The 20,570-nt window shown below is 41.5% G+C and overlaps 1 protein-coding gene across 2 annotated transcripts in view; it reads right to left on the bottom strand.

Annotated features, from left to right (window-relative positions):
* The window catches only part of b3gat1a (beta-1,3-glucuronyltransferase 1 (glucuronosyltransferase P) a), a 110,936-nt gene that overhangs the window by 30,859 nt on the left and 59,507 nt on the right, over positions 1 to 20,570 (bottom strand). For both annotated transcript variants that reach the window (XM_063004431.1, XM_063004432.1), the window contains exon 2: positions 14,034 to 14,220. The gene's annotated coding sequence lies outside the window, so the exon portion shown is untranslated. The remainder of the gene's footprint in view (positions 1 to 14,033; positions 14,221 to 20,570) is intronic.

The following is a 20,570-nucleotide window of genomic DNA, read 5'->3' as shown; positions in this document are numbered from 1 at the left end:
GCTTTTATCCAAAGTGACTTACACAATGAGCTGAACACGATGAGCAATTGAAGGTTAAGGGCCTTGCTCAGGGACCCAACAGTGGCAACTTGGTGGTGGCAGGGCTTGAACCGGCAACATTCTGTTTACTAGTCCAGTACCTTAACCACTGAGCTACCACTGGCCTTCGTTTTTAGGACCTTAAATGCAACAACTGCTAATATTTCTTACTTTTTCATTTATTCCTCTCTAATAAACACTTCATCCTTATAGCCAACTTTATTTACATTTGCGGCATTTAGCAGACGCTTTTATCCAAAGCGACCCACAATTGTGACCGAATACAATTTGAGCATAATTGAGGGTTAAGGGCCTGGCTCAGGGGCACAATGGTGGCAACTTGGCAGTGGAAGGGCTTGAACCGGCAACATTCTGATTACCAGTCCAGTACCACTGCCCTTCACACTAAACAGGCTGGCAGCCTATTACAGAACAACACAGGACGTCCAGATGGCACAGCTAGATATTCTGCTAGCAGAACTGCAAGTCGAGACTGCAGTGCCAACAATGCTGCTCCTACTAGACGGGATGGTAACCTGGCGTGTTTGCACCAAAAATGTCCAGAACTTAGAACGGACTTTATCACAGACTGGACTAAACAGTTATTGCTAGTTATAACTTTCAGTTCAATTTAATTTTGTGTTTGTGTGATGTGTAAATCCTATTTATTTAAAGTATCCTCCAGGCCACCCAAGGAGGATGGGGGTCCCTGCTGAGTCTTCTTTGTTCCTCTCAAGGTCTCATCCTGTAATTTTAAGGTTTTTAGAGTTAGAGTTTTTCCTTGCCGCTGTCGACCCTCGACTTGCTCAGTAGGGGTTTTATTGTCTGTCGGTCCTGGATTCCACACAGACTACGCAGATTACCTGCTGTGTTACTATGGCACGCGGTTAACATTTGTTTGTGGTGAATAGGCTGCTAAATAAAAGTAGTACTTGTAGAGACTAGTGTTGTGAAGCAGCTGGCCATAAAAAATACTGAAGCCTTTGTTTCAGCTTTGCTCCACACAATCTTCACTATACTGGATTGAGAGTTTCAGTGAAGGCACTGACACTTCAGGAGAGCAGAACTCAGCCAAACCATTAAACAGCGGCTGAAGGGATGCATGAACCCTAATTAACTCTCACGGGACGGCCTGATTACACATGGAAATGGCTCCAATTAGGCCTCCCGGTGATAAATTCCTGAAGAAGACAAAGCCGAAGTGATTTAATGAAGTCAGTAAGGGTCAGAGATGCCACAAGGGTGGGAACTGGTATTATGTTCGGTTGAATATTAATCATCGATTCAGTTGTGCGATTGAGAGTGCGATGAGAGTTGTGCAAGCCTCTCATGGGGGTTCAGGAAGGAGGATGAAGGAACTTCTGATTAGAAACCCGAACAAAAGGATGACATAATGACTTCTGACTAGGGCTGACTCGATACCACTTTTTTAGGTTTGATAACGATACTGCAAATTGAGTATCTGCCGATACCGATACCGATACGATACCGTTTCTCCTCTCAAACAACTAAGCAGTAATAATACATGTCTCAATGCACCATGGTTAAACTAGCTATCTAAATAACAATGCTCAGATTGTGAAATAAATATACTAAAGGATTAAATACAGAACCTACAACATCACACTTATACAAAACTGCTGTTTTTATTTTAACTTTTACACACAGAACATTTAGCAGCATTTTTGGCTTGTTTAACAAAAGTGTCTACAACTGGAAGATGTGGATATCAATCAAACACAATGGACCAATTAGAATTGACGCAGAGTTGAACTTTTCCATTAAAGTTCTGTCACGCCTTTTAGATTATTAAAAACCACAGCGCACTTATTACAAAACCCTGCTGGATTTGGAAGAGGACATCTGTGGCTAAACGGGAAACAGTGTAGTTTGTTTTATTTCATAACACTAATGGATTAATCGTTGAGGATGTGAGAGATCTCCAAGCCAGGACAAGATAGGTTTTCTTTATCTCAGGTGGGTGATTTATCATTTATAAAGTGATTTTTATTGTGTTTAAACAGTGTTTTTAGATGTGGCAGTAGTAGATGATTTTTAAAAATGCTAAAAGTTTAAGTAGATCAGTGTATTTTAATTTCTGAATGGCTGTGGCAGATGAGTTGTAGATCAGTGGCACATATTAATGATGTGATCAAGCGTGAGTGGCGCTCTGTTGGAACGTATCTTAATGTATTTACATTTACATTAAGCAACAGTATCAGATCGGATTACACGTTTTTTTTCTTTCCGATATCCGATCCAGTGATTTGGGCCAATATCGGACCGAGTATCGGATCGGTGCCAGCCCTACTTCTGACATTTTCATTAAAGGGTTATTTAAACAGTGATTGTGGATACACTTTCTGACCCATTAAAATCTGTGCTAAAGAAATTTCTTATTCATGCCACACAGTCTGAATCATACAGAACTGTTTTGCTGTACGGCAAAAAAATGATTAGACTTTTCAACTGCACTCACTCCAAACTGACCTGCATGAACCCACAGCGAGTACAAAGCTGCCTGAAGTTGCTAACAGAAGAGAAAAACTCTTATTATACAGTATTTATACATTTTTCACTTTTTCTTCCAATTTTAGCTTATACAGTATATATATACAGTATATATTTTTATTTTTATATATATATTTTTTTTAATGCATTTTCTCCCATTTTTCTCCCTTTTAACACCTCCAATTGCCCGAATACGCCATGCTTCCTCTCCACCAATGCCGATCCTGGCTCTGATTGAGGAGAACAAAGCTAACCCATGCCCCCTCCGACACGTGGGCAGCAGCCGTATGCATTTTGTCACCTACACTTTGACGAGTGCAATGCGGATCAGCACTGTGTATGGAGAGACACACCCTGACAGCACTCTTTTCCCGTCTCTGTGCAGGCACCATCAATCAGCCAGCAGAGGTTGTAATTGCATTAGCTATGAGAGAGTCCCTATCCGGCTTTAATATCCCACACCTATCTAAACAACAGGCCAACAGTTGTTCATGTGGCTGCTCAGCCCAGCCGGCAGACAGAGCTGAGACTCGATACGATGTATTCGAGATCCCAGCTCTGGTGTTCCAGTGTCTGAGCAGCCCTTCCAAGTTTAGCTTAGCCAATTAGTCTTCCGCTGCTGGGAATTCCTATAGCCTCCAAAGAGGATATATACAGTGTATCACAAAAGTGAGTACACCCCTCACATTTCTGCAAATATTTCATTATATCTTTTCATGGGACAACACTACAGACATGAAACTTGAATATAACTTAGAGTAGTCAGTGTACAGCTTGTATAGCAGTGTAGATTTACTGTCTTCTGAAAATAACTCAACACACAGCCATTAATGTCTAAATAGCTGGCAACATAAGTGAGTACACCCCACAGTGAACATGTCCAAATTGTGCCCAAATGTGTCGTTGTCCCTCCCTGGTGTCATGTGTCAAGGTCCCAGGTGTAAATGGGGAGCAGGGCTGTTAAATTTGGTGTTTTGGGTACAATTCTCTCATACTGGCCACTGGATATTCAACATGGCACCTCATGGCAAAGAACTCTCTGAGGATGTGAGAAATAGAATTGTTGCTCTCCACAGAGATGGCCTGGGCTATAAGAAGATTGCTAACACCCTGAAACTGAGCTACAGCATGGTGGCCAAGGTCATACAGCGGTTTTCCAGGACAGGTTCCACTCGGAACAGGCTTCGCCAGGGTCGACCAAAGAAGTTGAGTCCACGTGTTCGGCGTCATATCCAGAGGTTGGCTTTAAAAAATAGACACATGAGTGCTGCCAGCATTGCTGCAGAGGTTGAAGACGTGGGAGGTCAGCCTGTCAGTGCTCAGACCATACACCGCACACTGCATCAACTCGGTCTGCATGGTCGTCATCCCAGAAGGAAGCTGACGCACAAGAAAGCCAGCAAACAGTTTGCTGAAGACAAGCAGTCCAAGAACATGGATTACGGGAATACCCTGTGGTCTGACGAGACCAAGATAAACTTGTTTGGCTCAGATGGTGTCCAGCATGTGTGGTGGTAAGACAACTGTATCTTGCCTACAGTCAAGCATGGTGGTGGTAGCATCATGGTCTTGGGCTGCATGAGTGTTGCTGGCACTGGGGAGCTGCGGTTCATTGAGGGAAACATGAATTCCAAAATGTACTGTGACATTCTGAAACAGAGCATGATCTCCTCCCTTCGAAAACCCCAAACACAACCTCCAAGATGACAACTGTCTTGCTGAGGAAGCTGAAGGTAAAGGTGATGGACTAAACCCAATTGAGCACCTGTGGCGCATACTCAAGTGGAAGGTGGAGGAGTTCAAGGTGTCTAACATCCACCAGCTCCGTGATGTCATCATGGAGGAGTGGAAGAGGATTCCAGTAGCAACCTGTGCAGCTCTGGTGAATTCCATGCCCAGGAGGGTTAAGGCAGTGCTGGATAATAATGGTGGTCACACAAAATATTGACACTTTGGGCACAATTTGGACATGTTCACTGTGGGGTGTACTCACTTATGTTGCTAGCCATTTAGACATTAATGGCTGTGTGTTGAGTTATTTTCAGAAGACAGTAAATCTACACTGCTATACAAGTTGTACACTGACTACTCTAAGTTATATCCAAGTTTTATTTCTATAGTGTTGTCCCATGAAAAGATATAATAAAATATTTGCAGAAATGTGAGGGGTGTACTCACTTTTGTGATACACTGTATTTTGCCTGCTAGGTCCACAGACCTCTTCTTATCCACCCATTCTTCAGTGGATTTGTGCATGACGCCAGTCTCGCTCATGGAGAGTCACGCACTGATCACCACGTTTCTCCACTTGTGTACATGTCCCTTGGGCTACTAACCAGGGTCCTTACACAATATCGAAGACCCCACCCCCTGGTTTTTGTCCGTTCTTTTCCATTACATAACTGTTTTGCTCTGACTCTGACTCCAAACGGACCTGCATGAACCCACAGTGAGTACAAAGCTGCCTGTAGGTGCTAACAGAAGATAAAAACTAGACCTAATTGTATTTGTCATTCTTTATTTATGCTTTTTTTCACTTTTTCCTCCCAAGGTTAGTGTAGCCAATTAGTCTTCCACTGCTGGGGACCCCGACTGTGTACAAGAAGGGTATATTCACCTGACACAGGCTCTCTCTGATGCATATGCAGTCCACCGACCCCTTCTTATGTGCCTGTACTTAGATGGATTCTAAGTCACCAGTCTCGCACATGGAGAGTCACACACGGATCTCCGTGTTGTTTCACTTCTGTACAGGTGCCTCGGGCTACTAACCAGGGTACTTACACAGCATCAAAGACCCAACCCCCTTTTTTTTAGTCGATTCTTTTCCCACACAGCAGACTTAGTGGCATTTATGCCTGCTAGGGGGCGCCCAGCCGACCAGCAGCAGAGCTGGGATTCGAACTCGGGGAGTTAAGAATCCCAGAGCTGGTGCACAAACTGAGACTTTCTGAGCTGTCAGAATTTGTACTAGAGAAATATCGTATTCATTTCACACAGTCTGAATCATTACAGCCAGAAAGTGATTTTTTGTTTTGGACTTTTCTACTGCACTGACTCCAACAGACCTGAGTGAACTTACATAGGGTACAAAGCTGCCTGTAGGTGCTAACAGAATAGAAAAACTGGGCTGAATTTTATGAATAGTGTTTTTATTAAAGAAATATTTTGTTGTGCAAGGAGCATAGGTGCACAGAGTGGTATCAGCCGGTTGGATGTCTGCATACAGACATGACTGAACATGTCTGAGGAATGGCTGAGGCCTCGCAATGCATTGGTGTCTTAAATTATTTTTTAAATGGGTCAGAATGTAGTTGAAGGGCGCCCAGGTGGTGCAGTGGGATATTCTACTAGCACACCAGCGCAGAGATTCTGAATACCCCGGTTTGAATCTCGGCTCTGCTACAGGCCGGCTGAGGACCATCTAGCGGGCACAATTGGCAGTGCCTGCAGCAGACACAAATTGGCCACCGTGTCTGCTGGGTCGGGCAAATGATCGGACTAAGTGGGCGGGGTCTTCAAAGGCTACGCAAGGACCCTGGTTAGCAGACCGAGGTGTATAAGAAGGGGTCCACTAGGACTGTACGCTCGTCAGAGGGCACGTGAGCAGCAATATACCCTCCTCGAACGCAATCGGGGATTTACAGCAGCAGAAGACAAATTGACTACGCTAACTTGAGAGAAAAAGGGATCAAATGCATAAATAAAAAAATAAAAAAATAAGTGGTTTTATAGTGCCTGCTACTACGATTATACATGTGTATTTTAACAATAAGGTTCAGTCAGTCATTGAGTCAGTTCACCAATAAAAATACCTCTTTTAGGCCATAATGCACAGCACATGCTACAGAGAATCATAACACAATTAAATGCACTTAATGTCCATAAACGTATATTCACACCCACACATCCTAGTAATGTGAAAAAGCCTTTCTGTTTTACTCCTACAGTCCACTAAGCAAATGCAATGAGATGCGAAGTAAAATAATTTGCAGTCGATATCTGAAAGGTCGTGGTCACTGAGGTTACCCTAGTTTAAAGAATGAATGCACTCTTTCTCCCCCCTAATGAATAGACGAAACACAGCTTATTAATAGAGCGCGGAAACTCGCAGATCGATCTGTAAGGATGGATTGTCTTCAAACTCGCAGCATTAACAAGGGATTTTTCATGATCAGATTCTGTTTGCTGACATGAAACAGGAAACTTAATCCATTCCGATGAATGGAAATGAGAAATGAATTGAGCTGCATCTCTATAGCTGGAGGAAATAGAACCAGATACACAGTTCACTGGGGGCGGTGAGGACAAATGGAAATAATGAGATGCTGGAAGTGTAACCTAGTTCATGAACGAGGACTGTGTCAGGAGCTGCTCTAAAATTGCTCTAAAAACCCATTGTTGCTGACGTTTTGAGATGCTTAAGTGTTAAGAACGTGGTGATGAGATTAAATTAGTGTAAACACTGAGATTCACCTGTCTTCCACCAGAGGATTTACTCTACTTTTCTGCTATTTGAGTGGTTCTAAAGCTTTACTTTACACAGCAGTGTAAGAAACTGTGATTCAGTATCCTTTAACTCAACAAACTACTAGGGCTGGCACTGATCCGATACTCTGTATCGGTATCGGTCCGATATTGGCCCAAATCACTGGATCGGATATTGGAAGGAAAAAAACATGTAATCCGATCCGATACTGTTGCTTAATGTAAATAACACTTAATGTAAATAACACTTAATGTAAATAACACTTCATGTAAATAACACTTCATGTAAATAACACTTCATGTAAATAAGGCCATTGTTTGTGCGTAAAGCAAATAACACATGCAGATACGTTCCAACAGAGCGCCGTTTATTGCCAGCTTACTCGGCAACTGCTGTAACAAGGTGCATCTTGATGACATCATTAACATGTGCCACTGATCTACAACTCATCTGCAACAGCCATTCAGAAATTAAACACACTGATCTGCTTAAACTTTTAGCATTTAAAAAAAATCATCTACTACTGCCACCTGTTTTTAAACACAATAAAAATCACTTGGCTTGGAGATCTCTCACATCCTCAACGATTAATCCATTAGTGTTATGAAATAAAACAAACTACACTGTTTCCCGTTTAGCTACAGACGTCCTCTTTAAAATCCAGCAGGGTTTATTCATCTAAAAATGTGACATAACTTTAATCGTTAATTAATTTACATGATTTTTTTAAAGAGAAATAATAAAAGGACACTTAATTTGTCATAATTTGTTTTCAATTTCAGTTTAAAAAATCTGGAAAAAATTGTATTGTGAACCCAGTATCATGAATCGCATCGCATCATGGGTAGAGTCTATCGTTACATCCCTATTCATATATGCTGGAGCCTATCCCTTATTCACACTTTAACACACACCTAATTGCAATTAGTTTCTCCAATTAACCTGACTGCATGTCATTGTAGGAGGAAACCTAAGCACCAGTAGGAAACCCACACAGGCACAAAGAGAACATGCAAACTCCACACAGAAAGGACCCAGACCGCAGACTGATTTGTAATGAAATAATTGTATTACATTTGAGATGTTTGGCTACAGTGTGCAGGTGAATGCAGGAATGTCCACAGTTCTGAAACAAAATGTTCAGGTGTCGTTCAGATGTTCAAATACGTGAATATAGCATGTAAATCAGGTACGAACTGATGTTCAGTACATCAGTGAAGGAAAAAGGTGCATCAACTGATTTTTTAACATCAGACTCAGTGTGTGTGTGTATGTGTGTGTGTGTGTGTGTGTGTGTGTGTGTGTGTGTGCGCACGCAAGCTGACACTAACAGACATCTCGTCTAGCTTGTCCTGTCTCAGCAGAGCTTACTGATTGAGTAAGCATTCAGACAGAAGATCTATAGGGACACTCCATCAGATGCTGATCAGACACCAATGCACTTTGGAAATGAGTTTTATTGCTTAATCAATATTTCAGGCTCATTTCACCGTTTCTGTCAATTTGTTTCACATATCACTCACAGTATGGAACTCAATAGTGGTTATTCTGCAAAATCATAGTAAGCGATTTGAAATCAGTTAATCGCGGTGTTTTTTTTATCACATCTGACTGAGGGATCAACACTTAACTGGGATCAACTGGGAGGTGGCAGAGCTTCAGAAATTCCTTACTCACATATAAAGATGAATTCAACATAACCTTGACATAGTTTAAGTGTAAATGTCCTTTTCATTTACTGAAGTAAAAGTATGAACACAAAAAAAACCCACAATGGACCCACAAGCCAGTATGGATTTTATAAAAACTCTTTTATATAAAAGTTGGAATATTTTGTAAAATGCAATTTAACCGAACAGCACCAATAAAAGACGTCCAATATCGTCAATGATCAACTTCACTGTATTTTGTAAATTACAAAATTTAGAATTGTATTTCTTTAACACACTCAGACTTGGGACAGAGGCGTGTTTACCCCTGTGTTCCATCACCTTTCCTAATAATGACACTTTTGGGCACTGAGGACACTCATGCTTGCTATATACGAGACTTCAGCTGCTCAACAGTGTGTGTCCTCTGATTCTCCACCTCAGAATGTACCACAGCTTTAACAGGAGACTGATCCTTTGGTGGATTCCTCCTTTATTCCCAAACATGAAACTCACCTGTTACCGATTCAAAAATTATAACAATGCAACTTTAATATTAGGGCGGCACCGTCGCCCCACAGCAAGAAGGTCCTGGGTTCGATCACCAGGCGGGGTGGTCTGGGTCGTTTCTGTGTGGAGTTTGCATGTTCTCCCCGTGTCTGTGTGGGTTCCTCCGGGAGCTCCGGTTTCCTCTCACAGTCCAAAAACATGCAGTCAAGTTAATTGGAGACACTGAATTGCCCTATAGGAGAATGGGTGTGTATGTGTGTCTGCCCTGCGATGGACTGGCGCCCCGCCCAGGGTGTTATTGTGTGCCTCGCGCCCATTGAAAAGCCGGGATAGGCTCCAGCACCCCCTTGCGACCCTAATTGGATAAGTGGTTAAGACAGTGAGTGAGTGAGTAAACTTTAATATTCTATACAATCTATACTCTTTAAAAGTGTGTTACAGCCATCAAATTCAAGATTTGTTTATTTTTATAAATACAGTTAAAGTTGGTCCATGAAAACACAGATTTTTTTTAACAATCAAAATTTTATTGCATTTTACAAATTGTCCCAACTTTTCTGGAAATGGGGTTTGTAATATCTGCTTTTAGGTAATGTCACAAATCCAGCCTCTCTGTGCTTGTGCATGGTTGTGTATGTGCCCGGTCTCTGTGAGCAAGGCTTTTGTTTATGTCTACACCTTCTCACCATGATTGGTCAATGAAGCTAATGATCCACAGCTGCTCCTCATTTCAGGTAAAATGCTCAAGGTATTTAAGGGAGCAGCTATGGATCCTGGTTTAATCTTGTTCAGTCTTGTGTTAGTCTAAGATCATGTTTAGCTTTAGCATTGTTCATGTGTGTTTAGATTAGTGTTAGCATTTAGATTAGCTATTAGCATAGGTCATGTGTTTGGTCTTGTGTACCCCTGTCTTGTGTTTTATTATTATTAAACGTTATTAAACATCTCTGTGTGTGTGTTCGCCCCGTTGTCTCGTCTAGCCCATTCGTAACAGGTAACAGCATATCTAGTCAAAAGTCTTATACTGTATGAGGTACAATTTTATAGCTTCTCTTATTTTTGACACAGTTAGATTAGCTTTAGCTAATATTTTAGTTACATGACTTATTTTTAGAATTAAAATACCATGTCATGATAAATAAAGTTGGAAGGAATTTAGAGGCCATGTTTATATATATATATATATAATGTCAGACTAACAGCCTGAATATGTAGCCCAGTATTCTTAAAATGCAATGAAATGTAAATAAATGTCAAATAAATACAAATAAAAGAGGAAGGCTGCTGGTTTCAGAAGCCCCACCACTGCCAAGTTACCACTGATAAAGGATTTTGCTGCAACAGTTTAGGGAAGGCGCTTTCCTGTCCCAGCACAACTGTACCCCTGTGCACAAAGCTTGCCAGTCTTTAACTTCATTACCTCCCACATCAGCGCTCTCCCAGGGTTCCTGTACGACTGCATTTGTGGATATCTCATCCTGTATTTAAAATCACAAACAAACACAGCCCACAGAGCAAAAGCACAGCTGTGTATTGTTCTAACGCGGCTTTATTTGTTCAGACAAAGCTTCATATAAACCTCACTGAGGTGTTTCCATCAGGAGAACGAGTGTCTCGCTCGAGGCACCTTCAACATGCACTGTTTCCTTTGAGTCGCTCAGATACACTCACACACAGACAGGAACACACGCATACACACACACACATACGGTTTCCAGCTCCTATTTTTTATGGGTTCATACTCATGGATATTAAAACATCTGCTATCCCAGCCTCACCATCATGACCAAAGCAACCCTCCATGCACTCTTATATGCACACACACACAATTATCCAGCTATACACACTTACACAATCATCCAGCTATACACATACATACACACACACATATATGTTTTTACAATTAGTTAAATACATTAACCAACAGTGAGTTCTCTTTCCACAGTTCACCAACTACACTTTAAATGTACAGTGGACCCTTAAGTTACGAACGGTTTACCATACAAACATTTTGGGTTATGAACGATCTTTTTCAACTTAACGTACGAACAAATTTCGGAATGTGCAGAGAAAGCGCAGTGTTGAGAAAATGAACAAATCTATTCCTTTTTGTTGTGTTGTATAATTACTCCTGCCAGTAGCTGTCACTGTGTATCAGACAGAGGGGACAGTGAGTGAGAGAAGAAGGAAGTCGCTGAGTAAAGTAGTCTTTCTTTCATGCAATTACACCTACAAAATACAACACTATTGAAATGAAGAAGGAAATAATAGAGAAATATGAGAGTTATTGTTGTTTCTGGTAGATTATTATTATGATGGTGTATGGTACAGCACACGTACTATACTGAAATGTGGTGTTTTTTATGTACAGTACTACTGTGTATTGTTGTTGATTATTGTTTATTACAGTATTATCAATTCTATAATTTAAGATTTACGGGAAAATATACTTGTATTAGGTAAGGGGGTGGTTTGGGAGGTCTGGCATGGATTAATTATATTTACATTATTTCTTATAGGAAAAATAGGTTTAACTAACGAACATTTTGACTTAAGAAAAGCCCTTCGGAACCAATTAAAATCGTAAGTGAAGGGTCTACTGTATTTTTATTTTGTGACATGAAATGTGTTAATTGTCTTAAACTGTGTTCATTTAAAATTTTATTCAGTGATTTCTCACTCAAACCTCTGGAGTTGATAAACACACCTAAACTAAAAATATGCATACTTGCATCAAGTACCAGTTTCAATGTGTGTATTAGGTTATTGTTATCTCAAAACCCATCAGCTTCAAGATTCAAGAGTTTTAAGGTATAATTCCTGTCCAGTTTTTGCAATGCATCAGTTCCACTGGCCACAAAACATTTAATAATACTGCCAATCCTATGCTTGAGAGTAGGTACGGTGTTGCTGGGTTTTACACCGACCAGGCATAACATTATAACCACTGACAGGTGAAGTGAATAACACTGATTATCTCTTAATCACGGCACCTGTTAGTGGGTGGGATATATTAGGCAGCAAGTGAACATTTTATCCTCAAAGTCGGTGTTGGAAGCAGGAAAAATGGCCAAGCGTAACGATTTGAGCGAGTTTGACAAGGGCCAAATTGTGATGGCTAGACAACTGGGTCAGAGCATCTCCAAAACTGCAGCTCTTGTGGGGTGTTCCCAGTCTGCAGTGGTCAGTATCTGTCAAAAGTGGTCAAAGGAAGAAACAGTAGTACACCAGTGACAGGGTCATGGGCGGCCAAGGCTCACTGATGCATGTGGGGAGCGAATGCTGGCCTGTGTGGTCCGATCCAACAGACGAGCTACTGTAGCTCAAACTGCTAAAAAAGTTAATGCTGGTTCTGATAAAAAGGTGTCAGGATACACAGTGCATCACAGTTTGTTGCATATGGTGCAGCAAAAGGGGGACCAACACAATATTAGGACGGTGGTCATAATGTTATGCCTCATCGGTGTATGTTCTCACCTCTTCTAAGCCAAATTTTATGCCCATGTTGATATCAAGCTTGTTAGCTGTGAACAGTGATAGCAGGTTTTCATTAACTGCGACTGTTTTGGTAATTCTTGGATTACATCTCATCATCCAGACAAATTTAATCCCTGTTCCACTGATCACGTTGCACTTATGGAGAATCATTGATCCTGGTACTTACAGTTGATTAGAAATGGCTCAAATATATGACCAATATGTTTAGATCAGTACAATCTATATTTCCCTATTGTGCCCTAATTAAACGGGCATAGAGAAGCTTCCAGCTGTAGTCCATCACACTTATTATTGATCAGATTATATGGGGTCATACCACTAATTTAAATAAGATTATATAAGTTTCTACACTTTTAAAGTATTCATTCAATGGAACTGCTGAGATTCGAAAGCCGAGTCTCGACGGTGTTGGGCTAAAGTAATAGACCGTTGTGCCACCCAAGAGCATTCATCAAAGTACATGTTGTAAAAGTCATTCAATCACTTTCGGTCCATGTTCCATTTAATTCCAAAGGTGTTCATTGGGATTGAGACTAGGACTTAAGGAGGGAATACATGGACAGAGTGGCAATCCATCACAGGACTTCAAGCACCCACTCTTCAGGCATACCCAGTCATGTCTGTGTGGACGACTGACCAGCCGATAGCACCAAGAGCCAATATGAGTAATGATTATGCAATTACTGTCTAAAACAATAATGAAACACTCACTCACTCACTATCTTAACCGCTTATCCAATTAGGGTCGCGGGGGGGCTATCCCAGCTTTTCAATGGGCGCAAGGCACACAGTAACACCCTGGATGGGGCACCAGTCAATCGCAGGGCAGACACACACACACACACCAATTCACCTACAGGGCAATTTAGTATCTCCAATAAACTTGACTGCATGTTTTTGGACTGCAGAAGGAAACCGGAGCTCCCGGAGGAAACCCTTGCAGACACGGAAGGGACATGCAAACTCCGCACAGAAAGGACCCGGACCGCCCTCCCTGGGGATCGAACCCAGGACCTTCTTGCTGTGAGGCGACAGTGCTACCCACTGAACCACCGTGCCGCCTAACAAGGAAACAAAGTTATTTAATTATTTATTATAATATTATTATTATGTTGAGCCACCCAAGTGCACAGAAAAAGTAGCGGAATTTGTCACCCATAACAAATCACACTGTCCAATCACACGACTGCTTACTGTTCACTAGTGCTTCATTTAGTCAGTGTCCAATCAGGACAAAACAGCTCTAACAAAATTGTCCCAGATTTACAGAGCTGATCCACACAAAAAAACCTATTACAGCTGAAAATAAATGTAAGAATTTAATTAAGGGAACTTACAGAAGATGATGGTGTGTCCCTCTGCCTATAGATTTATAATAATCGCGTACACTTTAATAATCCCAGATTTCAATCCTTAAACATCCTTCATCAGGGGGACAAGAAGGATGAAAGGGGTGTAAGATCCGTTCCTTCGGGACGCAGTAGTGGAGCGCCACGTGTCCCGTCACGTTCTACGAGCAGGCGGCTGTGGACACAAGAGCGTTCACTTGTTAGAAGTGGAATGGCTCATTCTCATCTCATACAAAGGCTCACATTGAGACTAAAGGGTCGGGGGCGGGGGGGGGTGAGAGCTAGCCACATGGCACAATGAATCAAACCAACCAATCAGCTGACACTGGCGCAGGATCGGGTGACATCACAATTTCATACACTGTACAATTTGTGAAATTACATCTTTGTTTACGTTTTCTACCAGTCCAGTAAGGTACTTGATGCCAATTCACACTCCCTAGCATCACCCAGTCTAGTAAAGTAAGGGTCCTTCCCTAGCTGTTTGTTTCTTCAACACTCATAAAGCCAAGGAAAAGGACAAGGAACAACACCAATTATGCTCTCTTGGACCACCAGACACGAATTAACGGTGGCATCATTGTGGCTTTAGCTTTCAATCTTTCAGAAACAAATTAATTACCTTGCCTTTTGTCCAATGAATCGAACCCACTGCGACCCTGACCAGGATAAAGCAGAGGTAAAACAGACAGTGAATGAACGAATAAACAAATACACTACTTAGCCAAAAGTATGTGTAGTTCTGACCATGAATCTTTGCACATCTCATTCCAAAACCATGGAGAGTAATATGAAGTTCCATATAAGTGTTCTTGCAGCAATAACAGCCTCCACTCTTGTAGAAAGCCTTTCCCCAGGGTTTTTAGCTGTGTGACTTGTACTGTATTGTACCTACTTAAGTATTGATGTTGGACAATAAGGCCTGGCTCTCAGTCCATGTTCTATTTCAATCCAAAGGTGTTCATTGGGATTGAAGTTAGGACGTAAGGCGGGAATACATGAACAGAGTGGCAATCCATCACAGTACTTCAAACACCCAGCCCTCAAACAAAGTCAGACATGTCTGTGTAGACGACTGGCCGGCCGACAGCAGTGAGCACCTATATGGGTAATGATTATGCAATTACTATCTAAAAACTTTGTGGGTAGCACTGTCGCCTCACAGCAACAAGGTCTTGGGTTCGATTCCTAGGCAGGGCAGCCCGGGTCCCTATTAAATCAATTTATAAATACTTAATTAATATTTAATTAATAAAATTAATAAATAATTAATTCATAATATTAATACTACTAGGACTATTATAACTACTAGTACTGATATTAATATTATGAATATTAATAATAATTATAACAATAATAATAAACATAAAACAATAATAATAGATAAATAAAAATGTACATTTTCAAAGTAAAATTAGTAATGTTTTTTTTTTCATAGCATAGCATGAAATTGATTCTACTTTATTTTCTCTCATCATTAGATTTATATTTCGCTCTGCAGCTTCAGGTTGAAAGTGTGAAAAGCACATGAGGAGTGTAAAGGGTTAAATGACATTTTCTTGATAAATAACTCACAGCTACTGTTGTTTCACAGAACACGACAAGATCCTGATAATAATCTATTTTAAAATCTTCTTCCTCTACGTCGTTACCATGCGACTGTAAGATGGCGTGGACGTGCGCTGTGTAGGTGTGAGTTCTGCACCATCCTGCAGAACATGGAAAGAAGACTCAGCAGCACTGACAGGAGACCCAGCACTGCTATTAATACCCATTTCTCCCAGGCATGCCCACAGGAAGCAGACTTTCAACACTTCCACTTTAAAAGAAACCATCAAAAGCGCCGCATGCACTCGTTCTTTGTGCTTGATTTGGTACTGTTTACGCTCGTCCGTTATTGCTGGAGTCTGTGCGGCGGTTTTGGCTTCTGCTTCAGTAAATTGGAGGCCAGGATCTCTGGATCTGCCTAAGTTCTAGTCTCATTTAGCCTAGCAGGTGTTGTAGTGGGTTTTTGGCAGTAGCACCACAGCAGTAATGGTTTTCATTAATATGGTTCAAACCCAGTGAATTCTTAAAGTTATAAGCAAAACTGGACTAGCAGGTGCACCATGGATGCCAAATTCATAGATATGCAATATAATGTGGCAGATGGTGCAGGTGGCAGTGTTAGTGCAGCATAGCTTTCACAACCTGGGTTCGGTCCTGTTCTGCCCAACCCTGACTACATCTTTGCCAAGTACTCCAGCTTCCACCCACGACTCAAAACATGCCAGTAGATGCATACCATTTTCTACATTCTAAATATCTATGATGGGTTGTAAACCACTTTTAGCACTGTAATGACACTGGCATGGTAATGACATTGTTTTGTAACATCTGTAGCATGTTCAACAATGTTGTTGGGATTTTGAAGCACCTTAGTGACGATGCTGGAATGTAAACAGGGCTCCAATTCTAGACTCTAGACTAGACGAAGATTAACACACATTGTGCATTAAATGAGTCTCTAAGTGCACACCTACAGTACATCCAGTGCTAACAGGGCATGTGTTCCTAATAAAGAGGCAAGTCCGTTTAAACAGTATTTAATCCCAAAAACACTGATGCACCTGATACACTTACACCAGAACAACACACACTACCATTTTAATACAATTTTAGTGTCATTACAGTGCTTAGAGTGGTCCACCATGCAGACATTATCTCATTAGTAGGGTACTTTAGGTGTTCCTTTTAATTGATAAATGGGGTACAGAGCAAGAAATGAGCAGTCAGTAATTGTATACCCAAGTTTATCTCTAAGGTAAGTGTAGCTCATAGAATAATTAACAAATGTACGGACTAGATAGGTGTACCTGATAAAGTGCTTGGTAAGTGTGTATATGATTAATTCAGGGCAGCTGTAACCTAGTGGTTAAAGTACTGATCCAGTAATCAGAAGGTTGCTGGTTCAAGCCCCACAACTGCCAGGTTGCCACTGTTGGGCCATTGAGCAAGGCCATTAACCCTCAGTTGCTTAGATTGTATACTGTCACAACTGTATGTCACTTTGGATAAAAATCATCTGCTAAATGCTGAAATGTAAAAATGTAAATTTATTTGTTATTCTTTAGTAACTGCTGGTCAGGGTCATAGAGGACCCAGAGCCTATTCTGGAAAGACATGACTGTATCTTATACCTGGTTCCAGGGCAAACTCCTCACAGACAACAACCAGGGGCAAGGACTAAACCTGGCTCACTGGAGCTGAGCAGCACCAACCTGATCTGTGTTATCATGCTGCTTAAGTCAGTATCATGTATTATTCTGTGGATGGTTTTCACAGTGTGGTCTGGTGTCCTCCCACCTCCCAAAACTCAATTACCTACAATAAATGATGCCAGTGAATGGGTGGATGAGTGACACCCTGAGATAGATTGGTGCCCCGTTCAGGATGTATTTCTGCCAGTCTTAATGGGTAGGCTCTGAAACCACGGCAACCCTAATTTTGATTAAGGGGTTAATGAATGAATAAATAAGCTGTATTGAGCCTCATCCAAATAATAGCAATTGTTGCCATTGTTGCTTTACATAGCAACAATGGCATCATAGCTGCAGGATGACACAGCTGGTAGAGTGGATGCAGCATAGCAACATGGGTCCTAAAGACCTGCTTTCTGTCCTTTTTCTCCTTTCAAATGAATGAATGAGATGTAATGTGCATCATCCTAATAATAGCAAGTTTAGTTAAAATTTACATAGCAAGAGAGGCATCATGGCAGCAGGATGGCACAGCTGGTAGAGTGGATGCAGAATAACAACATGGGTTCTAAAAACCTGCTTTCTGTCCTTTTTCTCTTTTTAAATAATAGTAAATAATAGCAAAGTTTCATAAAAATTTACATAGCAAGAATGGCATCATGGCAGCAGGATGGCACAGCTGGTAGAGTGGATGCAGCATAGCAACATTGGTCCTGAAGACCTGCTTTCTGTCATTTTTCTCCTTTTAAACGATAGTAAATAATAGCAAAGTTTAGTTCAAATTAACATAGCAACAATGGCATCATGGCAGCAGGATGGCACAGCTGGTACAGTGGATGCACCATAGCAACATGGGTCCTAAAGACCTGCTTTCTGTCCTTTTTCTCCTTTCAAATGAATGAATGAGATGTAATGTGCATCATCCAAATAACAGCAAGTTTAATTCAAATTTACATAGCAAGAGAGGCATCATGGCAGCAGGATGGCACAGCTGGTAGAGTGGATGCAGAATAGCAACATGGGTTCTAAAAACCTGCTTTCTGTCCTTTTTCTCTTTTTAAATAATAGTAAATAATAGCAAAGTTTCATTAAAATTTACATAGCAAGCATGGCATCATGGCAGCAGGGTGGCACAGCTGGTAGAGTGGATGCAGCATAGCAACATTGGTCCTAAAGACCTGCTTTCTGTCCTTTTTTTCCTTTAAAATGAATGAATGAGATGTAATGTGCATCATCCAAATAACAGCAAGTTTAATTCAAATTTACATAGCAAGAGAGGCATCATGGCAGCAGGATGGCACAGCTGATAGAGTGGATGCAGCATAGCAACATGGGTCCAAAAGAACTGCGCTATCATCAAGGAGTTTCCCAAATTCCTCTGTTGATTAAGTGTTTGTGTGTTGCCCCGTGTCCAAGGTATAGGGCAGTGATAGCTCAGTGGTGAAGGTACTGGACCAGTAAATTCCCGGTTCAAACCCAACCACCGCCAAGTTGCCACTGTTGGGCCCCTGAGCAAGGCCCTTAACCCTCAATTGCTCAAAAATCGTGTTCAGTCATAATTGTGAATCACTTTATATAAAAGCGTCTGCTAAATGCCGAAAATGTAAATGTATTCCTTGTGCCCAGTGGTTCCAGGTGGGACTAAACCCAGGTCACATCTGTACAACAAGTCTAACTATAAACTGAACCCTAATGTGACGTCTTTTCTAAAACACCTCGAGCATAAACAGCTTCGTCAACCTCTGGTCACTGACGTAGCCATACATGTGCAGCATTAGCCTGAGGAGCGCTAAACCCGTCCCCCTCCTGCGCTGACTGAGAGAAATGGATAGCTGGATGTGACCTATGAGAAATCAGTGGATTAGTATCGATCCAGTCGGTCAGCCTGCAGCCACCGGGATCAATTTGCAGCTTATCACACTCCATCTATTCCAACATATTCATACAGATCCCACTTCAGGCCATCTCAATGTCATTTTCTTCATTTAATAACCGGGCATTACTGAATACCAAGCGACCCTACAGAAAATAAAAACCCAATAAATATTCAGCTCTTGTGGATCGAATCAGTAAATAAATACACTTCTGATACATGATGTTCATTTCTGATCAGGTGATATTTCTGTAACTGGCGTTTAATGTAATATGTATTTTACTCTTGCTTTGTGGACACAGAACAGTTCACTCATCACGCAACAGGATGTACTGACCTAAACCTGTTGCCATGGTAACTCCTCAGCCCTTCCTCAAGTTAGTAGAAGAGAGCGGTCCCAATAAACAAATAAAGATCAATCCCCAGTTAGATCAATTAAATCAATAGATACATATCAGTCTATGAACTATTTACTCTTCTGATTATTATTTATATTAAGGGCAGTTGTAGCCTAGCGGTTAAGGTACTGGACTAGGAAGTAGAAGGTTGCCACTGTTGGGCCCATGAGCAATGCCCTTAACCCTCAATTGCTTAGACTGTATACTGTTGTACACTCACTCACGTGCTTACCTGCTCATTTACTCACCTGCTCACTCACTCACTCGCTTACACTCGCTCACAGACTCACTAACCTGCTCACTCACTCACTCACTCACCTGCTCACTCACTCACTCGCTTACTCACTCGCTTACACTCGCTCACAGACTCACTAACCTGCTCACTCACTCACTCACTCACTCACCTGCTTACCTGCTCACTCACTCACTCGCTTACTCACAGACTCACTAACCTGCTCACTCACTCACTCACCTGCTCACTCACTCACTTATTTACTCACTCGCTTACTCACAGACTCACTAACCTGCTCACTCACTCACTCACCTGCTTACCTGCTCACTCACTCACTCGCTTACTCACAGACTCACTAACCTGCTCACTCACTCACTCACCTGCTTACCTGCTCACTCACTCACTTATTTACTCACTCGCTTACTCACAGACTCACTAACCTGCTCACTCACTCACTCACCTGCTCACTCACTCACTTATTTACTCACTCGCTTACTCACAGACTCACTCACTTATTTACTCACTCGCTTACTCACTCATTCACTCACCTGCTTACCTGCTCACTCACAGACTCACTCACTTATTTACTCACTCGCTTACTCACTCACTCATTCACTCACCTGCTTACTTACTCACTTGCTTACTCATTCATTCACTCACTCGCTTACTCACTCACTCACCTGCTTACCTGCTCACTCACTCACTTACTCACAGGCTCACTCATTCATTCACTCATTCACTTACCTGCTCACTCACTTACAGTACTTATTCATTCACTCACCT

Source organism: Trichomycterus rosablanca, chromosome 11 (assembly GCF_030014385.1).
Source record: "Trichomycterus rosablanca isolate fTriRos1 chromosome 11, fTriRos1.hap1, whole genome shotgun sequence".
NCBI lineage: Eukaryota > Metazoa > Chordata > Actinopteri > Siluriformes > Trichomycteridae > Trichomycterus > Trichomycterus rosablanca.
This window is presented reverse-complemented; position numbering and strand designations above follow the sequence as displayed.